Genomic DNA, 21372 nt, shown 5'->3' with positions numbered 1-21372 from the left:
AAAGATATGCCTCCACTAGAGTTGAGCGAACATACTCTGCCCAGCTTGATGCTCATTGGAGTATTAGCATACTCGATGGTGCTCGTTACTCAAATGAGCATCAAGCCGTGTTCGACCCCGCCCCAGTTTTTGTCTCCTTCCTGCTGTGACGTGCCTGTTTTGGCCCCTCCCCGCCGCGACGCAGAGAGAGAGACAGACGAACCTAGAAAAAAAAAAAAAGCTCGGCACCCGGCATCCCACATACAAAAATGCTCGAGTCTCCCATTGTAGTCAATGGGGTTCGTTACTTGAGTAGAGCTCTCGAATTTTACGAAAAGCTCGACTCGAATAACATGGACCTGAGCATTTGGGTGCTCGCTCATCTCTAGCCTCCACTTTACAGCATACACAAGTTGTATCCACATGTCTATAGACAGCATACGTCTGAGGTGCACTTGACGGCGTATTGTACCCTTTTTTAACTGTATTTTTAATCATCTACTCTATTTATGGCATGCCGCAAAAAATTATATTGTCCGGCATATTTTTGTGTTTTACAGCAGGTGGGAGTCAAAGAGCAACTCTTGTTGCTGTATGGCATATAGTTGTACATGTGCAAGCCATAAATTCAATGGAAAGGCCAAAATATTTTACCAGTGTATACGTCAAATACTATTATAGGCACAGTATGAACACAATGTGGAAACACAATCCACAGACAACACATTGACAAAGACGAATTTTACTACATACTTATTTTTTTGTCGTTGGAACTACAGTAGTGTCTTACTATGTTTTTCAGTTTGATAAAATTGTATTCGCTTCCGAGTACAGGCCTAATGCTTCCTACGAGTTTCCCAAGCGGAATACTTATTAAATCGTTATGACCTTCATGGTGCATTGATCTCTCACCAAGGTCTTGCTTAACAGACAAAACTTAGCAGGCTAAATAGTTCTAATATGTAAAATGAATTCCCCCACTTCTCCCGGCAAGCATTAGAGCGGATATGCCTTTCATCTCTTCCATATATTACTTCTTACAGATAAGCCTAGACACCCTGCAGATACCCTAAGCTTTTCTGATTGTCCGGTCACACCTAATAAACCATTACATGATAAATGCTGCTGTTTCTCAGCCTGTGGTAGCCGTAGCTCCTGGCAGGAAGAAGGCTAGTAGAGTTCCTAAACCGAATCAACTGTATAATCCGAAATTATAATAAGCAAAATCAATTCCCATCAAATTAGGCAGAATTTTCATCTAGGAATATTAGACGATACTCATGTCCTCAAATTACAATGTACAGTACTGATTTAATGTTCTACTGAAAAGGGATAGTGGGTTCGGGGCTTTCCCAGTTTTTCGGGTCAATGTCAGGTGCAGGACATAGGGTGCAGGAGTCGCTATTGCTGACAAATGATACTTTATTAACTGTAAAACAGGAAAACGGTAATTTATGACCTGGTGATCTGGGGTAGCTCAGTCTGTCAATAAGGTTCAAGAGTCCGTATCAATGGATGTTAATCAGAGTCCTAGTCCGGTTGACCCAGATCAGCAGTTAACGATAATTGTCTTACAGAACAGTCTTTAGGTCCGTTAATGTGAGATACCTGTAACAATTATATGCCCGGGTCACTGAAGAACACTTTCAGACCTGCTGGTACAGGTTCAGCATTGAAGGAGGGGAGGAGATGGAAGGACCACTTTGCACTGACTTTTCTATTCGGCACTCACTTTCCTCTTCATTAGAGGAAAACTGCCCATAGGACAAAGCAGGAAAGACTCCCTTTTTCCTCTGTCCGCAGCTTAACGGCTCCCTGCATACTCTGCAAGCTTCTCGATGGCTGTATCTCTTTCTCCCAGAGGGAACCATCCTAAGGACTGTCTCCGCAGCATTGCAGTACACCTGGAGAGACTCCAGCTTCAACCTCTGTCCTGCACCAAGCACCACTCTCAACAACTTCTTGCCTCTTCTTCCTGATCAACTGTGTTCCTCCATTCCTACCCCCTCCTAAAAAGACAGGAGCATTACAAAAAAAAGAACATGATGCTATCATTGAACAGCAATAAACCTTGCCCCCTTACTTTACTTTCATGGACTTTTCCTATGGATAGTTTTGATCGAAAGTACCTCCTAGAGCACATTCAGACTGCAATAGGTGCCTTTTATATATGTATTTCTTTGACTGAATCACCATAACTATCAGTTAGTCTGGGTGCTCATCTGCATTGTTTGCACTTCCTAGACCTATTCCTTAGAAGAGAGTATGAATAGTTCACATAGATGTACATACCATAGAGATAGTTCCTACAGCTTCTATGGGACTCAGATTGGATTCATTCTCTTTACATCATGGACACTACGTGCAGGACTCCTACTGTCTGCAAGCACTGAAATATCTGCAGATTAAATATGTTCGGCTCACACTTCCCTACTGAAAAAGGAAATATGTAAGAAATTTTCCAACCTGGACCATCACATTTTTGGCAGACAGTAGTTTGCCATCGAACGTAGTAACATTTTTTTCCTATGATGGTTGCCAAAAATGGCCAAACTTTGAAGCAACTTTTATCCCTTGTGTATGGGCCACATTAGAAGATCTAGATAAATAGAAGGTCTGCTAAATATAGGATCGGGCATATTTTTAGCTGTAAGTGACATTTGGGGGCCTCAGTACTGAATTTTATCAGCCTAGGTACTTTGCACCATGTCTCTGTCTGGTTGGTTGGAGTTGTAAGAAACAACTCAGGATGGATTCATATAAAATGGTGATGATTACTTATGATTTCAGTATGAAGAACACCTTTCATTGGAGATCAAATGAATGTATTCAAATAGCTTCCCCTAATTTACCTTCCAATTCTCTTTTCTCTGTGCCACATCCCTTCTTCTTCACACCTGCTGGCTTAGTTAAACCATGTTAACGGAATAAGGTCACTGTTATATGATCTTTTTTAACCTCAAGGCACAGCTTATGTTGGAAGCTGAATACAAGCACATTGCTCCATGAAGATTTCTAATTGTTGCTATGGTAATGAAGCTGGAAAGTAGAAATCTGGTATCTCTAGAGAGTTTTACTAGCAGTGGCAGCGTTGGGTTTTCTGCAACTGACAAACATCTTACAGGAAGTATTAGATTGCATGCCCATGGTGTTCCCCATTCCTGATTAATTGTTTATGATTCTTTGCTGACAATCAATAATCGATAATTTAGATTCTCGGTGAAACTAGAAAGTCACGAGTAAGCAGTTATATACATCTACATAGCGAGTGACTTATGTCTTAAAGGGGTTGTCCCGCGCCGAAACGGTTTTTTTTTTTTTCAACCCCCCCCCCGTTCGCTGCGAGACAACCCCGATGCAGGGGTTAAAAAAGAACACCGGAGAGCGCTTACCTGAATCCCCGCGCTCCGGTGACTTCTTACTTACCTGATGAAGATGGCCGCGGGGATCTTCTCACTCGGTGGACCGCAGGGCTTCTGTGCGGTCCATTGCCGATTCCAGCCTCCTGATTGGCTGGAATCGGCACGTGACGGGGCGGAGCTACACGGAGACGGCATCCAGCACGAGCAGCCCCATTGAAAAAAGAAGAAGACCGGGACTGCGCAAGTGCGGCTAATTTGGCCATTAGACGGCGAAAATTAGTCGGCTCCATGGAAACGAGGACGCTAGCAACGGAGCAGGTAAGTGAAAAACTTTTTATAACTTCTGTATGGCTCATAATTAATGCACAATGTACATTACAAAGTGCATTAATATGGCCATACAGAAGTGTATAGACCCACTTGCTGCCGCGGGACAACCCCTTTAAGCTGTCCAAAGACATTCAATTGCCATCTTTCTCAGACTGTCTCTCTGAGGTATCAACTGATTCGAAAAAAGTGGCTTAGAGGTTCAGCAGGGGTCACAAATGATTGAAAGTGAAAGCAAATGTCAAAGGCATAAACCTCTACACCAAGTTCCCTAAAATATATAATTTTTATTAGATTTAGGGCTTTTACCCACTAGCATTTTTTTTTAACACTGCGATATTGCTGCATTTTTTTTCAATGGGACTTTCTAATATCGCATCGCACAAAAATCGCAAGTTTGTGCTGTTGCGATTTTTGAACGAATGAGATTTTAACATTAGAAAGTCCCATTGAAAAAAACGCAGCGATATCGCAGCGTACAAAAAAAAAAAACGTTAGTGGGCAGAAGCCCATAAATTTAAATTCACTTACTAAAAGTTAAAAATCCAAATTGCAGGATGCCTGAGAAAAATAAGCACCCATTAGGTAAATCACTCATATGAGGGTACTGATTTTCCTTATTTCCCAGGGATATAAATGGAAGACTCAAACTCCTTCCTCAGTATAGGAAAATGCTTGAAATATGTGATCACAATTAGGGGCAAAAGATATTAGGGGCATCAGGTGAGGGATGGAAATATATGTTTTAGCTGAAGTGGCTCTTTAAGACTCCAGGTACCTCTGTCAGTTAGGACGAAAGGGCTCCTGTCACTTCAATGTATATCCAGGCACATTGGCTCATCATTCCCTCTGATATATATATATATATATACACACAGACACAATTTTGTTCCCTGCACACAGTACATTGTTGTTAGCCTCTTAACATAATTAATTCTTGAAAACCATTGTTTGTACTCATAGGGTTTCTCGCCATTAAAATTCATCACCCAAGGCAGCCCATGTAATAGCATTACTGAAAATTAATTATTTGGGAATGGAATCTGTGTTGCATTCCGCTGCATGCTGCTAGTCATGTTCCTTGGGCTTATCTGTGTAGTGGTAATTAATGCTAATAACAATTTCCAGGTCAGCGATATGGTAAAGCACTGAACGGGCAGTCCCTATTCTTATTAGCTAGTTTTCTTTTTTTATCAAGACCGCGATTAGGTTGTCTTGTCACGGCAAGTCTCGGATAGTATTTTCTAGTTATTGTAAGAGCAGCATTTCTAAGGACTGAAATCCAAAATTTGTATACTAAGTGCCTATGTATAGTAAACTTTATCATATATCAGATACTTATGGCTATAGCATGTCCTGTGAATGTGCCATAACTGTCTATAATGGGACAACACATTTAATCTGTCAATTTTACATAATAAACTTTATGTACTTGAACTACAATATATTATACATTACATTTTCACAGCAAGTCAGCTGCATAAAAGTCACACACTAGTCCCCAACCACTCAGGCTGACATTAGTGTAATTCCACCATCCTACCAAAAGTAATTGGAGACCTGAGCAAGAATCAAAAGTAATATTTATTGACATATTTTAATTTTAAGTGGAGCTCTTTCGGCCCTAATGACATCACATACTCTCCATGGCACTTTCTACTGACATCTGATACACTTCAGCTGTCAGTTCCCTCCATTCATCCTGCAATCGTCTGATGAGTTCTCTCAAAGAAGATGGAGGATGTTTATACTTCCAGACCCGACACTCCCATTTGTGCCAAAAATGTTCAGTAGTGTTCAGGCCAGTTCAATCGTGGGACATTCATCTCTTCTAACTAAGGTAAAGCAGTGTTGGATTTGTGACAAGGGGCATTGTCTTGTTGGAAGTACTGCTTACCATTTCCAGAGTATTGCAACATTGTCAGCAACACGTGATTGGCTAGAATGACAAGGCACACCTCTTTGTTCATGGTTTTTGTCACTACAACCAACGGAATGAGACCATGCAACATAAAACATTTCCAGACTAAAAAGGAACCTCCAGGTACTTAACTGTTGGCACAACACACTCAGGCAAAAGGCGTTCCCTAGGGATCCTCCACACCCAGATACCCCCATCTGATATGAAGATGGAGCATCACGATTCATCACTCCATAGAATGTTCTTCCATTGCTCAACTGCCCAATGATAACGCACCTTGCACCATTGTAGACAGGCCAATGTATCGTGCTTTGTGATGGACAGATTCTATACAATGGCATAACCCATATAGACAATAGCATGCAGTTCCCATCACATACTATGGCTGACACCTCTAAGCATCTGCATCTTATGTAGCATGGTTTAGCACATAAGATCTGCTAAAAAGAGACAATCTATTGTACATATAGAGGTGTCAAAATACTTTTGGTAGGATAGTACATTTCCACCCCCACCCCCCTACATGTGCCTGAAGGTAACAGAGAACTAGGGTAGCTCTCATCTAGTGTATGCACATTGTATATAGTGTTAATGAGAGCACAAACATGTGGCATATGATGGAATTTCCACCACACAGTCTCTTACTGCGTTCCTTTTTTAGAATGCTAGAAAGTGTAACAATGAATTTACTGTATCACTTCCTAACAATAGCAGAGCGCGAGCTGCACGCTGCTCCTTCTATATCCCAAGGCAGGAAAATGCAGATTGTCTTTTAAAATTTCTTCTCAGTTTAATGAAAGACATTTTCTGAATTTATCGCATCTTCTCAGCACTTCCCCGGTGAAGTCTATAAGCTATGGAAATCCTCTGCCATTTGACAGTAAGTTGGACGGAGCAGATGTAATTAAGTCGTGTACAGTAAGGGAAGCCATGGGGCCTTATCCTCAGATCGTACGCTTCCTAGAAATGCTTTTCATGCATTAATTTGCTTCTTTTGTTTCGTCTTATATGTGTGAAAGAGAATGCAAGCTGGAAGTCAAGGCGTCAGCGACAGCTGGCTGGGGGTCCTGGTTGGCAGAGTCTTGACCTGGGCTACCTGATACTGCCAGTGACTCCATCTATGTCAAACATTCCGGCTGTTTATCTGCTGGTTCTCGCTCCGGTCTCCTGACAGCCGGAGTAAGGGCTTAAACACATAGGTGTGTACTTGTGCCGAAAATCACAGCCACAAAACTAGATGAATTGAAACTATTGCTTTCAATGGTTTCGTTTTCACTATCGGGATTCTCTCACGTTAATACCACACACGAGAACAGATAGGACTTGCCCAATCTCCATCAATAACGTGGAGTATAAATAGTGTGAGGTACTGAGGGGCGTGATAGTGGATGGTCGCTACATCGCCCCTAGGTTCTGCTATTATACCTAGTAGGGCTGGAGGAAGTGCATGTCCCGCTGTTTGAGACATGAAAAGCCAGGAGTGCAATGTAATCTCCAGCAAGTACTTGCTGGAGGTTTATTCTTCAAAAGTATCTGGGCGGGTTTTTTTGGAATGGATGTCAGGTTGGTAGTGGGGCCATCCATTCCACTTCCTCCACTCCAGGTTATAGGCGAGGTCAATCAGCACAGCTGCTGAGGCTGAGCCAAGCTAGGGGGTAGATATAAATAGCAGTGTGCACGGACACAGGGGGGAATGAGATGGCTGCTGGACCCTGGCAGCCTGTGATACCAGCTAGAGCTGGAAACCCTGCTGTGTGATGCACCTGTGTAGCGTGACCTGGTCAGGCAGGGACTGCCTATTGTTATTGCTGGACTGCTATTTTTTGTGCCTGAAGCTAAGGCTGCATTTGTGTTAACTATTCTGGACTGAAATAAACGCAGGTCACGCCTACTCTTGGACTTTATCCACTGGTTTCCGCCTTTGACTGCCGCCCACCTGCACTCTACCGAGCTCTCCTCCCACAATAGTCAAAAAAAATAAAAATCGGCCAAAGTCTGTGCGCCTCCCCGGGCTGCTTCCTGGTCCCCAGGTAACCTTCTTTCAGCACATGGAGGACACAGAACTTAAATGTTGCAAAATATTATAAACAACATAGTCATCCTAATTTCTTTGAAAATGCAACACAACGCCCTTTACATGTGTGCAGGGTACAGCCAAAAGCTGCAGTGTTGGAGTCTTGCAGTGCTACCGTATTCGTGAATGCAAGATTACTTTGCATGCTATTCTTTGCTCTTGCACAGTGTGGATTAACTGTAATTAAGGATGATATTTAATAAGTGAAATGCATTGTCTTAAAAGATGGATTTCTGTGGATCTGACTAATGGATGCAGGAAAAAACTGTTCCAGTAGAAGATTATTTGGTGGGCTTAGTTTATTGGCTGATACCAGGAAGTGTACTAGAGCCAACAAGCTCACATTACAGAAGACCACTTGCTGCAGGGTTTTATCACTATCAGGCCTCTTTCACATGAGTGTTTTTTTTAATCGTGGCTATTTTAAATGCTAAAACGCTGGCCGAAAATTGCGACCATCTCAAGCATTGGATTCCAATGCATTTGTTCAGATGGGCGATTTTCTGAAATACGCCAGCCGTTCCCATAGACTCCTATGGGAGCCTATGAAAGCCGTCAGAAAAGGGTAGGGGAAGGGAGCTTAGCAGCGGCTCGCATTGCTAAAGTTCCCCCTCCTGCCCTTGCCGGCAGCTCCCATAGGCTGGGGAGGGAATTTAGCTTGGCAAGTGCTGATAAAGTCCTTCCCCATTCCCTTGCCGACAGCTCTTATAGGCTTTTATGGGAGCTTCTATTGCCGCTATCAGCCGGCAAAGAGAGGGGGAAAGCGCTAAGGTCTCTCCGCCTGGCCTATGGAATTCCGGGCTGTGGCGAATATACGCCACGTGAACGGGTGAGAAAATGGAAGATGTAGCCGCAACTTGGTCGCGGCTTTCACCTGTTGATGCGATTTTCATCCACGATGCGGGTGGTCGAATGCCCATGTGAAAGAGGCTTCATGATGAGATTAGGTGGAGTAGCACAGATTTTTAGTTTGGCAGTTTATTGTTGCCCATCTATACCCTGTAACCTAGTTTAAAGGTCCTTTTACATGGGACGAGCTGTCAGGCAAATGATACCCAACACTCGTCCCAGTGAAGCTTGCTCCTACACTATTACACAGGAGTGAGTATCGCTGGTATCGCTCACAGCACTGCTGAAATGGAGGCAGAGTAAGCTGGGAACGTTCTACCCCCTTCCCCATCCGCCTCCATTCACAGTAAGCAGACAGTCAATCAAAAAGGGAACAACTGCTGTTTACACTGAACGACAAAGATAATCGTCTCATGTAAAAGGACTATTATTCTGGTGTTCTTACTAATTATCAAATGTATTATGAAAATGGGGTGGAGGTACACAAATGTGTATTCAATGGCACCAAATGGTTTTTTATATATATCTCTCATTTCACTCATTTTTTCCTCTGGGACATGTATCAGTATCACAGGGCCACAAAACAAATGTGCTGAAGACAACTTGACTGCTTCTCTGAGACTCCGAGCACTTCATTGACAGAGTTGGTACAGTCATTAAAGTTCCATTCATTTTGTTAGTGGTGCCTAGAGTCTGGCGTACAGGTAGGAAAGGGCTGATGGGACATTTGCCCTGGGTGCTAAGTGCCAGAGGGGGGCCCTAACAAGCCACTTGCCCTTGGCAAAGTGAGTTTTTGTCCCAAGTGAAGCAGAGCAAACTTTGAGGTTTAAAATCAGACAACTTGGGCCTCTCACATACAAACACACAATGTTTTATTACACTACCACCCCCCCACCCCTGTTAAAATGTTGTCAGTGCCAGAAGTTTCTGTATTGTTCGCAGACCAGTTCACAATTTACTTGACCACTTAAGCCAATCACTGGCCTCAGCGATCATGTCTACATGAATGGCACATGACCACTAATATTGATTGCCTTCAGTGATCATATAAACGATGAACCCGCCCATGAATGCTGAAGGAGCTTCTGGGACTGGAGTGGTGACAGTGCACTAGAGGGTCATCTAAAAGGCAGTAAAGTTTTTGCTTTATTATATATTGTTAGGGTGCGTTACCACATGGCAGATTTTGATTCAGATTTTAATATGGATCTTCAGCAGACTTCATCTCCTTTAATTGTAGTTGTGAAATTTTGTGCAAATCTATATCAAAATCCAAAATGAAAAAACACTATTTAAAGAAGCAATATTACCTCCTACAGAGTGACCATATGCCAGTAGATAGCAGCTCTATGCAGATGCTCTGCAAACTGTGTGATTACAGTGCCATATACATCCAGTGACTTCCTCTCTTACTGAAGTTGTTCACTTTCCCTTTGCTTCTCCAGCCGGCCCAGATAACTATGGCAACTTCTCCCAGTCGTAACTTGTCTCTGCAGAATTTGACACATAGACATCTTTGACTCCTCAATTTTCCAGCCATCTGGCTTAGTTTTCCAAACCTCTACACAATCTCCCCAGTCATAATGCCCAAGGTAATAAAAATACCACCCATAACTAAAAAAGAGTAAAGGTAAGTGAAATTTTTTATTGTTGCAAAAAATAAGGGATATTAAAAAAAACAAAAACCCTTTCCTGTATTTTATAATAAAAAGTCAAAACAAGAAAAATAAAAACATATTTGGTATTGCTGTATCTGTAAACGTCTGATCTATCAAAGTAATGCATTATTTATCCTTACTGATGAACTTGATCAGAATGAAAATATACATAGTACCAGAATTGTGCTTTTTGGTCACCGTGTCTCCAAGAAAAAATGTAATAAACTATCAAAAATGAACTTCAAAATGGTAGCAATAAAAACCATTGGTCGTCTTGTAAAAAAACAAGCTCATTAATATTAGGGGCAATTTGGACGTCCGTGGGCTCCCATGGAACCTTGGGCCCAGGGCAGCTGCCTCTGTCATCCCTTCTATAATCTAAATGGAGCTATTCAGATGACAAATAATATTAGAATTTCCTGTAATGCATTATTTAATATGTTGTGGCACTTCTTACATGTCTGGTTTAGAAAATCTTATTTTCAAATATGCTATTAGGGAATTCACTTTTAATAAACGGGGTCCCATTGGTTCATGCCAGGGCCGAGAGTAGCTATAAGGAGTGTTTCTAGCTCGTGTTTGAACTGTGAAGTAGTACAGCACAATATATGTTTGGGTTCTTTATTATACAGTGTTATATACAAGAGAATACGGAGTCTTACTGACGGTGATAAGGAGCTGATATTCTCCTCCACCCTCTAATATTCTCTCTTTGGATGCCATACAGCTAATGCAGATTCACCTCTGAATATCCATCAGTTGCTTGTGTCAGCACTATACCTCCAATCAAACAAAGTGATATAATTCCCGTATTCCTGCCCTGGCTCTTCTGGGATGCCATCTAAATGTTTGCTTGTCATATGTGGCTTTTACTTGTAGAATCACTTATCTGACTGATGCTATGCAATTGCAGTGGTGCCACATTGATTCACTTAACATTGACCGTATGTTCGAGTCTGCGTCCTTTCATAACCCTACGTTTTGCTGAATTATGGCCTTGCTATTACAGTTATTTGGGGTTTCTGGAATCTATTTGTGATATACAGGGATGATGTGTTATAAAAAAAAGGAAAAAGTATAAAACTGATCTTTGTGTCAACATTTTTTATCAATAAAAATTTAGCAAAATGTATTAACATCTACCAAATTCACTAGATTGTCGAATGTTCGTAAGCAAGTTTGATGCAGTACTAGATTTTAGAACATAATCCCTAGAACATAAAATGTAACAGAAAGGTTATCATATTTATGGTAATGTCACATGTGAATTTTTGCTTGTGTATACTTGGTCAAAAGCTGGATGCATATGGCCTTATTGAAGTTGTGCCCAACAAACTCGGATGGAACTCACATTGGACTGCACACGGACACCCATCACAAACATTGCATGCTGCATGTTCTATTCTCCTTTGTGAACATGGATCACAATAGGCCATGCAGCGATCTCCATGAAAAGGCATTCATGTGAATAGCCTCATATACTATAATGGGGCTTTGTACTGCCCATGGAATCCGTGGACAGCACTTGGCACAAAAATACAACCATATGAATTAGCCCCACCTGGAATAGGGGGGAAAGGGGACTTGTTATTTGTATAGTGCCAACTTATTCCACAGCACTTTCAGGTAATTTATTTATTACCCCAAGCCGGTACTCATTTTACCGACGTTGGAAGGATGAGTCAGCGTTGAGCCAGCTACCTGAATCATGATTGAACTCTCAACCTTCAGGTCATGAGCAAGATCTTAGGACTGCATACTGCTGCCTTAACACTCTGCACCACACGAGTGCTTGATAGTAGGGATATGCCACAATACAGTGTTGATAGCCACGGCACTCAGATTTTGCTAATGCTCCACGATTAGCGATTCTAGGCTACATATCTTCATACAGCATATGACATGTAATATACTTGCAGCAGAGACCATGGCAGATATCTGAGGATGACCCTTGGATTTCTGAAATGAATTTGCAGCTTGAGAAAATGCTGATTTACAGACGGTCTAGCCCCATTCAATGAGGTTAATCCGTGCATGGCTACATGGATTAATATTTCTGAGCAGAATCCATCTCAATAAGTGATATACCACTTAATAGCACTTTTTTTCCCCGTGACCCAGAGTACAGAAAATATATGAACTATGCCATGGATTCTCATTGTAAATAATGGGAAGAGGATAATATGTATTTTTCATGCGCTTTGAGGTATAGGATGTACATCAGAAACTTAGTGAAATGACTCCCTATGAGCATATCCTTATAGTATTTCAAGAAAATCCCCAAAACACTTCATGTGATGACACCAACATTTATGATAAAGGTATGATGGAGAGATATTTCATTATTTGAAGGCACATGTTGCATACCTTTAAAAAATTAGGAGCACATTCACAACAAATTGAACATTGCCCTCCAAACTGAATACTGTTGGACATAAGCGTCGAGTCATATTATTATGACCATTAGCTAATAACCAGAGTAACCTAGAAGGGCTGCTGATTGTGTGGCACAGGGCGGTTACTCTGGTTATTAAGGTGACTTAATAAGGTGCTGGTAGGTTGTCCTTTATATATGGAACCATGCTGACTGCAGTGCATCCTGTAGTTGCTGGAGGGTGCGTGGGGGATCCATAGAGTAATACGAAGATTGAACTGGTCCCACAGATGCTTAATTGGGTTCTGGGGAATTAGGGGGCCAGGCAAGTACTTAGAAGTTTTGGTTGTGCTCTTCCAACCACTGATGGTTATTTCTAGCCGTGTGACATGTTGCATTGTCTTGCTGGAAGTTCTCTTCTGCCCCAAGGAAGACAAACAGCATGTAAGGGTGTACGTGATCTGCAAGGATAGATTCATAACCAAGCTGGTTCAAAATGCCTTTCACATGGATGACCAGGCCTAGAGAATGCCCCCAAAATTTCTGCAGACCACAACACTGCCGCCACCAGCTTGTGTTCTTCCAACAAGGGTTGTAGTGTGTTTTTTTTTCTCTGATGTTTCTCGCTTGACACTCCAATGTCCATCCATTCAATGAAGCAGAAACCGTGACTCATCAGAGAAGACTACCCTTTGGTAGTCAGCGGTGGTACAATTCTGGTACTGCTGTGCAAATTAAAGACTTTTCTTCTGATGCCCCTTTGTTATCATAGGTACAGCAACCATTCGGCCACTTTGGAACCCCATGTGTGGTAGAGTTCGCTGATCTGTTCTTTTAGACACATGTCTAATAGCTTCCCTGGTTCATTTTCATGGTGAGCTGCTCTATTGTAGCGTATCGGTCAGCCCTTGCACACCTTTGTAGCCGATGTTCCCATCTCACATCAATGGCACGTGGTGCTCTGCAGTCTCCACGTTGGTTATTCCCAATGGTATCATTTGCCCCCTCAGGATACACTTTCACTACAGCAGCACGCGGACAGTCCACAAACTGCGCTGTTTGAGAAATACTTTTACCCATGACAATAATGAGTGGCTGTCTGCTCACATATCTATCACGCACCTTATATATCCACCAAGCCAGCCCACGACACTTCACTTCCTTCATAGGCTAGGTGCTACCGGTGTCGAAAATAGAAGGTGGTCGTAATAATTTGACACTGGGCCTTCTTGCTCTGAGATGTGTGGACACATATGTGGAGGAGAGCTTTGTGTTATTTTGGGCAAAGGTGTCCCTTGTTGTCCCTATTCACTCCTGAGTTCAGTTTCTTACGTTATATGATAACACTTAGAATAGGTTAATACTACACATTGTGAAAACCTCAGCTGCCAACAACTCATACCAGCTGAACAAGCTGAGAAGAATGAAATCCCCTGAAATGCTCAGCCTTACAAAGGATGATCTCTAAGAAACAGAACAATACCTTTGACATGAAAGCTTTTATTTGAAGACGAACCCTGGAGAGCACTGCAGCATTATCTCAATATTGCCTCTCACATTCAGCCTCATGTCTTGCATTCCATGCATTATACAGCCAGCGGCAATGATAAAAATAAACCTGTCCTGGGTCGTTATGCTGAATTGTAAGGATTGATCCAGAGAAAGTGCTTTTGCAGGCTTCCTTTATCATCAGGAAATAACAATTAGCTCACAATGCAGGCGACTAATACTAGCACACATTAATGTCTCCAGTGAAGATCCCCTGTAGTCTACAGTACTTGGCTTACCCACCTCTATCATCATGTCATCTATCATGTTCAGCATTCTGTGCCGGATCATTTCACAGTATAGCTTCATGTGGGTGATCTGTATACTGCACTGCGGAGTATGTCTGCACTATAGAAATGAGTAAAATAGATAGGTGTGATTGGAGTGCAATTTTTCTGATCCTAATTCCCTGATCGGAAGGAATTTCATCAAGGGTGGTGTGCCATAAGTGTGGCATTAAAAAACTACAGGCTATGGCACACTATATTTGTGAATGCTTGCACTCCTAAGTGGCAAGAAAATTGGTCAAACGTAGCAAGAGAAGGCTGCATCTCTTACATAGTAACATAGTGTGTAAGGCTATAAAAAGACTTATGTCCATCCAGCCTATTATCCCCCAATGTTGATTCAGAGAAAGGCAAAAGGACCCAATGAGGTAGAAGTCAATTTCCTCATTTTAAGAAAAGAGGTTTCTTTCCGACTCCAATCTGGCACTTGGAATAATCCCTGAATCACCGACCCTTCTGAAGTAATCAGTAACCCTAACATGTAATATTATTACACTAAGAAAGGTGTACAGGCCCCTCTTTTAGTGCCATCACCACGTCTTCAGGCAGAGAGCTCCACAGTCTCACTGCTCTTACAGTAAAGAATCCCCTTCTGTGTCGGTGTAGAAGCATTCTTCTTTTCTCTAGACATAGAGGGCGCCCCCTTGTTACAGTCACAGTCCTGGTTATAAATAGATGATGGGAGAGATCTCTGTATTGTTCCCCTCATATAGTTATATGTAGTTATTAGGTCGCCCCTCAGCCGTCTTAATACTAAACTAGAAAACCCCAATTTTTATGACCTCTCTGGGTATTGTAGTCCCCCCATTCCATTTGTTACTTTAGGTGCCCGCCTTTATACCCGTTTAAGTTTTGATATGTCCTTCTTGAGTACCGGTGCCCAAAACTGTACACAATATTACATGTGTTGTCTGACCAGAGACTTATTAAGAGGAAGACCAATGTTCTCGTCATGCGCCCCTAGATCTCTTTTGATGCGCCCCATGATCCTATTTACCTTGGCAGCAGCTGCCTGACACTGGTTGCTCCATTTAAGCTTACAGTTAACTAAAACTCCCAAGTCCTTTTCCATGTCCCTGTTACCCAGTGGTTTCCAATTTGTTGTGTAATGCTGACATGTATTTCCTCTGCCCATGTGCAGAATCTTACAGTTTTCACTTTTAAACCTTATAGTCTGACAGATTTACTATAATGACAGAAACAGTTGTCAATTATAGCACAAATTGGTGCTGGCTCATAGCTGGCATAGCTTTAAATTTCTGGCACACGAACAGTCACAGAGCACCAAACATATTTAGAGGTGTGATCCTCTTAATAAATTAGATACATCTTTTCCAGCGCATTGCTGTTTAAGAATGGCGTATGTCTTTATTAAATTCCCCCCATAGAGTTAAACAGTTAATGCACCTTAACTTTATATAAGAGCGACTTGTCAAAAGCTTTGATCAGTGGGTGTCCGAGTGCTGAGACCCCCGTTGATCGCTGAAATGAAGGGGCCGTAGTGCTCACACAAGTGTTGTGCCCTTTCTGCTGACATTGTTTCTTGTCGGCTCTACTCAGTAGCTAACGACAGATGAATAGATGTCCATAGAAGTCTATGCATCCATCTTCAGCTGCCAAGGAATGCTAACAAGGAATGATGACATCAGAAGGGGTACAGCGCTCAGCTGGGTGCTTCTGTCCTTTAATTTCAGCAATCAGTGGCAGTCTCAGCACCCGGATCCCCTCGGATCATACTCTTGACATGTTACTATGGCCGGGCTCACACGGGCGTACGATTACCGCGTATTATGCGGGCGCTGTATGTTCGTGTAATATGAGATAACTCGCAGGCAATCAATTACATTGCGTTAAAAAGTTCCAATAGCATTAGCGTGTCGTAATAGCATAATATGTGAGTGCAAAAAAAGAACACAGCATTTTGCTGCATTTATACGTGAAATAGAGCCCATTGTCATGCGCAGTACAATTTTGCCGCCATATGTGACACTATGCCGGGTCACAGGTGGCAGCAGAGCTGTAAGGTGCTGACGGACATGTGAGCCCGGCCTATGCCATCTCACGGACATGTGAGCCCGGCCTATGCCATCTCACGGACATGTGAGCCCGGCCTATGCCATCTCACGGACATGTGAGCCCGGCCTATGCCATCTCACGGACATGTGAGCCCGGCCTATGCCATCTCACGAACATGTGAGCCCGGCCTATGCCATCTCACGGACATGTGAGCCCAGCCTATGCCATATCAAAAGTTTCTTAAAAGTGCAGTAACTCTTTAAATAAAAAAATGCTATCTACCTGCAGGCATCACTAGGAGAAGCTTAAGCTGATGTATTACTGAGTTCAGTATACACATAGTATATAGTAAGCTTCAAAGTGTCCTCTAATGGTGCTGGCAGGAGGCTAGAACTTTACAGTTTAACTATGTGAGGAGATTTAGAACTTCAGTGATTATAATTATATATTAGAATGTAATCAGCACAGAACTCTGGCCTATTTATATTGAAGAGTACCTGAGTTTTCAATAAGTTTTCTAAAATACACCAAGTTCTCCTTACCCCCTCATTTGCTGCTGTTTTCACCCTGTTTCATGTCTTTAAATTCTGATTTTAGTGTGGTCTTCCCCATTTTTCTGTTGCCCTGCTGTTTTCATTCTTATATTTGGGAGAGTGTTGTGTCCGTATGAGCCTGACTGTGCATTTGGGCTTCTTTGACTCTGATGGGTATGTCAGCTGGTGGTGTACACCTGGGGGCAATTAGGGAGGGTTTTTAGTCACCTTCGTGCCATTTCCTTCTGCTGTGGAATGAGGACATCTATGGATCTTATTTCCGTAGTTCTTTCAGCGGCTCTTCAGATACAGAGATTTATTACTGAGGTTTATTCTTTGAGGTTTTGCTTTACTCTTATGGTGGTTTTTGTCATTTATCAGGGCTGGTGAGTGTCACAGGCACAAGGGTGGATGCGTTCTTATCAGGGCAGGCCATTCATTAGTAGGCAAGGGTTGTCACCCTCTAGCTCCCCTTAGGGAAAGTTTCTCTCCTTTGTTTATTTTCTCCTTGTACTACAGGGGGTTGCTGGTAGTGTGGTTTGAACATTGTCAGAGAGAATATACATTAATTTGCAGTTATTGCACGCATGAAGCTATCGCTATGATAAGGCATTGCAGGACAGAATTCCTGCAATGCCTTATCACTTGTTACAGTGATCACAGGCAATGGCAATACAAGACGCCTGTATCTAGCATCCTGTTGCCATGGTAACTTGTCGGGCTCTCTGCAATTATATTGCGAGAGTCCAATGACGTCTCAGAGGGAGCGCACTCCCTCTATGAACCCTTCTCATGCAGCGATCTACATAGATCGCGGCAGGGAAGGGGTTAACAGTGGGGGTCGTTGCTCCGATGCACCCCTCCTATTGCAGGGGGTGTCCGACTATCAGTGACAGCCGGCTCCCACTGTCCCCAGGGCGCTATTCCCAGGGCGTAACTGTACGCCTTGTTGTGCTAAGTACCTCCCTGTCAGGATGCCCAGTTATGCCCTATGGAGGGAAGGGGTTAGAAAAAGTGAACTGGTACTCAAACTAAAAAAATTAAAATGGCACTTAACTATTTGAATTAATCAAGTAGAAAAGATGTAATCTTAGATTTGAAAAACTTACATTGGTGTAACAACCTTGATTTAAGAAGCATTATCCAGCACTTGTTGGCATGTTATGGATTGTGCCACACTGGCATATGTAATTGTATGTGATTACATCTCAGCTTGAAGTAGTCAGTACAACTGACATACCTCAACACATGCCAAATGCCACCATCTGTCGGAAACAAGAGGCCAGATACATACCAGTAGTACAGTAGAGGGCATATCCCTGATAAATCATCTAGAATTGTCTTTGTAAAAAGAAAAACTTGCTCTTCAGAATATTTTTTAATAAAAATGGGCACAATTTGGAAAACATAATAATGCTAATCTGCATGGGATCAGTTTTTCCAGTTTTGTTTTATTGATAATTGAATTAGAAAGAATTAGCTAATAAATCAGTTCTTATAGCTGGTAGTATATTTGGTTTACATTGTGTTAGTAAAGTAGTCTATGGTTTCTGTCCAGCGGGTCCATACAAAATGCCAAAAACAGCAATTTAGACAGAACTCTGGACACAGCCAAAGGCTGTCATTAATGAATCAGTGACTAAGGCTGGATTCACACGAACGTATATCGGCTCGGTTTTCATGCCGAGCCGATATCGTCGTCCTCATCTGCAGAGGGGGGGGCTGGAAGAGCCAGGAGCAGGAACTGAGCTCCAGCCCCCTCTCTGCCTCCTCTCCACCCCTCTGCACTATTTGCAATGGGGAGAGGCGGGATGGGGGTGGGGCTAATTCTCAATACTTAGCCCCGCCCCATCCCACCTCTTTTCATTGCAAATGGTGCAGAGGGGCGGAGAGGGGGTGGAGAGGAGGCAGAGAGGGGGCGGGAGCTCAGAGCACTGCTCTTGGCTCTTCCATCCTCCGCCCCCTGCAGATGAGGACACCATATATCGGCTCGGCGTGAAAACCGAGCCGATATACGTTCATGTGAATCCAGCCTAAAGCTGCAATTTTTTGGTCCCTATTTCAACCAGTTTCCGTATATTTTAGGCATTTTAGCAAGACAGAATAGTGTAGTTAACCATGGAACCCTGAAAGGAAACCATAGATTTGTTCACTAACATAATGTGAACTAGCCGAACAAAGATGCTGCACTTTTCAGTCTGTCAATTCACTTTAAACCTACAGTTTAAAAAATATTAAATAGCAGCTTTAAGGATTTTCCCGATCCAGTATTCAAAGTCTTGGAAATGCGACATTGATGAACATTTTTCTGAAATTGTTCCACAATTTTTAGATGCAGTTTTTCACAGATTGGTGAACCCCTGACAATCTTTGCTCTGCCTCTCTAATATGCGCTCAGTATGTGTTCAATGTTCTATTGTGAATACAATATGGTCATATAACATTTCCAAATCGCTGCATTCTATTTATCTGTACATTAATTTACATTTTAAACAGCAGTCCAACTTTTGAGGAATTGGAGTTGTACGTTGTGGACCAAAAATCTTCTATACCTCAGGGACAGAAAAGAGTCTTCCAATAATCAAAACTTTTCACCTATGCACAGATAGCCAAGCACTGTACTCAGCTGCTCCACAACAGTCCCAGATTTTGAATTAAGTGGCAGAGCATTAAACCGATACTCCATTCAAGCAAGGGACATGGGATCCCAGTTTTTGTAATTGGTGAGGGTCCCAGTAGTCAGACCATTTTTAGCCAAACACTTAACACCTATCCCGTAGAAAGGTGAAAAATTTTGATTTTGGGAAACCCCCTTTAAAGTCATTGAGCTCCTGTTAATAAATTGATGACTTAAGCGTTCAAAAAATTGTTTGATTGACAGTTTGAGCGATCATTTTGCATAAGCTACTAATGGGCACTAATGCCCATTAGGAGCTTCTTAGTGTCATTTGCATGTAAATGAGGCTCCCTTCGCTGTATGCAGATAACAGCAGTCAGTCTGTTATCTGCATACAACCCTTTGTTCTGCTGCGGGACTGCAGCTGAAAACAATGTTATCAGAGCTCCCTTGGAGAACTCAGCATGCGGTCCCTGCTATCACGAATGATGGATTTCATGTTAGCATGAAATCCATCGTTCAGCAGAAAAGCAAACGATGGGAGCATTTACGATTATCGCTCAATAGCCATCGTTTGAACGAATTTTGAGTGATAATCCTGGCATATAAATCAACCTTTACAGAGCTTGGCAAGGACCCTGTGTCGTTGGGGTCGAAACATTACTGCTTTTGTAGTGTGCAATAAAAAGTCCTTCTAGGATGGATATGTTTTAAACTGCACTTACGGATGCTGCCTTGGATTATTCTTCATTGAAGACTATTGGGCCTGGATCAAGAGTCCTGATCCTTTTCCTCAGTGTGCATCACATGACACCTCCCCTGTATTGGTGGTTTGGGGGTGCTATTGAAACTGCTACAGTTTGGAATTTAGCCTTTACAGAGAAGTATAATCCATTGTGTAAAAAGTGAGCAAAGTGTCACTTCTAGACCAAAGTCTGTATGACCTATATGAAATATGGGCCATGATAATGTATAATTGGCCTCAAAGTAAGTGTTCTAATTACTATTCACCCACTCATTATTGGACTATTGTTGAGCTATGTTTATACTAAACACAATGGGTCTTAATCGGATTTTTCCAGTGTACAATGCGCATAATACATGAAGAGGCGTATACCTCTTAATATATATGGCGCATCTTGGAATTTTGATGTACCTATGTAGAAATGTACACCAGGTCTGATCTGATGTAGATATTTGGCAAAATTGACAGCAGTTTCTGGAGAAAATTAAACATAATTATGTTGATCCAGAGTGGCCACCCCTCCCTCCTCTGATACTTTGTACAAAAGTAGCGAAGGCAATGAAAAAAACTAAAAAAAATGCACATTTTTGTGAAAATGCCGAAACTGGCGTAAAAGTTTTCATGAAGGTCCCTCTATGAGCTTGAATCTACAAATTCTAAAGTTTAAAATATGACTTCCTGCCTATCAAACAGAATGCGACACACTAACGGATTTATACTAGTGTAAGCCTGTTTCACATAGATGTAATATGACTGCATTTTGGACTGTGGATGTCATTCCACTTGGCTATGAACAGCAGTTGTGCTCTTTCCCAGCCAAGTAGAGTCAGCATGATATTCCTTCAGCATTCAACACTAAATTAGTTAATGCCTTGTGATGACTTACATACTTACAAGAAATAAAACTTCTCCTAGAGGGCATGAGTGAATACCAACACTGGCATCCTCACTATTCAGGCCACAGTTTAATTATCTATGGAGAGATTGTGGATTAATGTCCTGGGGAGGTTGCAGCAGGAATGTCACATTTGTCTGAAGCCTCCTCAAAGAAAGCCATATTGTTGAAAGTGTTTACAGCTGAT

The 21372-nt window shown here is 42.2% G+C and overlaps 1 protein-coding gene across 1 annotated transcript in view; it reads left to right on the top strand.

Moving 5' to 3' along the window:
- Positions 1-21372, top strand: part of JAKMIP2 (janus kinase and microtubule interacting protein 2) — a 111232-nt gene that overhangs the window by 19046 nt on the left and 70814 nt on the right. The window lies entirely within an intron of this gene.

The sequence above is a fragment of the Eleutherodactylus coqui genome, chromosome 2, assembly GCF_035609145.1.
Source record: "Eleutherodactylus coqui strain aEleCoq1 chromosome 2, aEleCoq1.hap1, whole genome shotgun sequence".
Classification (NCBI taxonomy): Eukaryota; Metazoa; Chordata; class Amphibia; order Anura; family Eleutherodactylidae; genus Eleutherodactylus; species Eleutherodactylus coqui.
The sequence above is the reverse complement of the archived record's forward strand: the minus strand, read 5'-3'. Positions and strand labels throughout refer to the sequence as shown.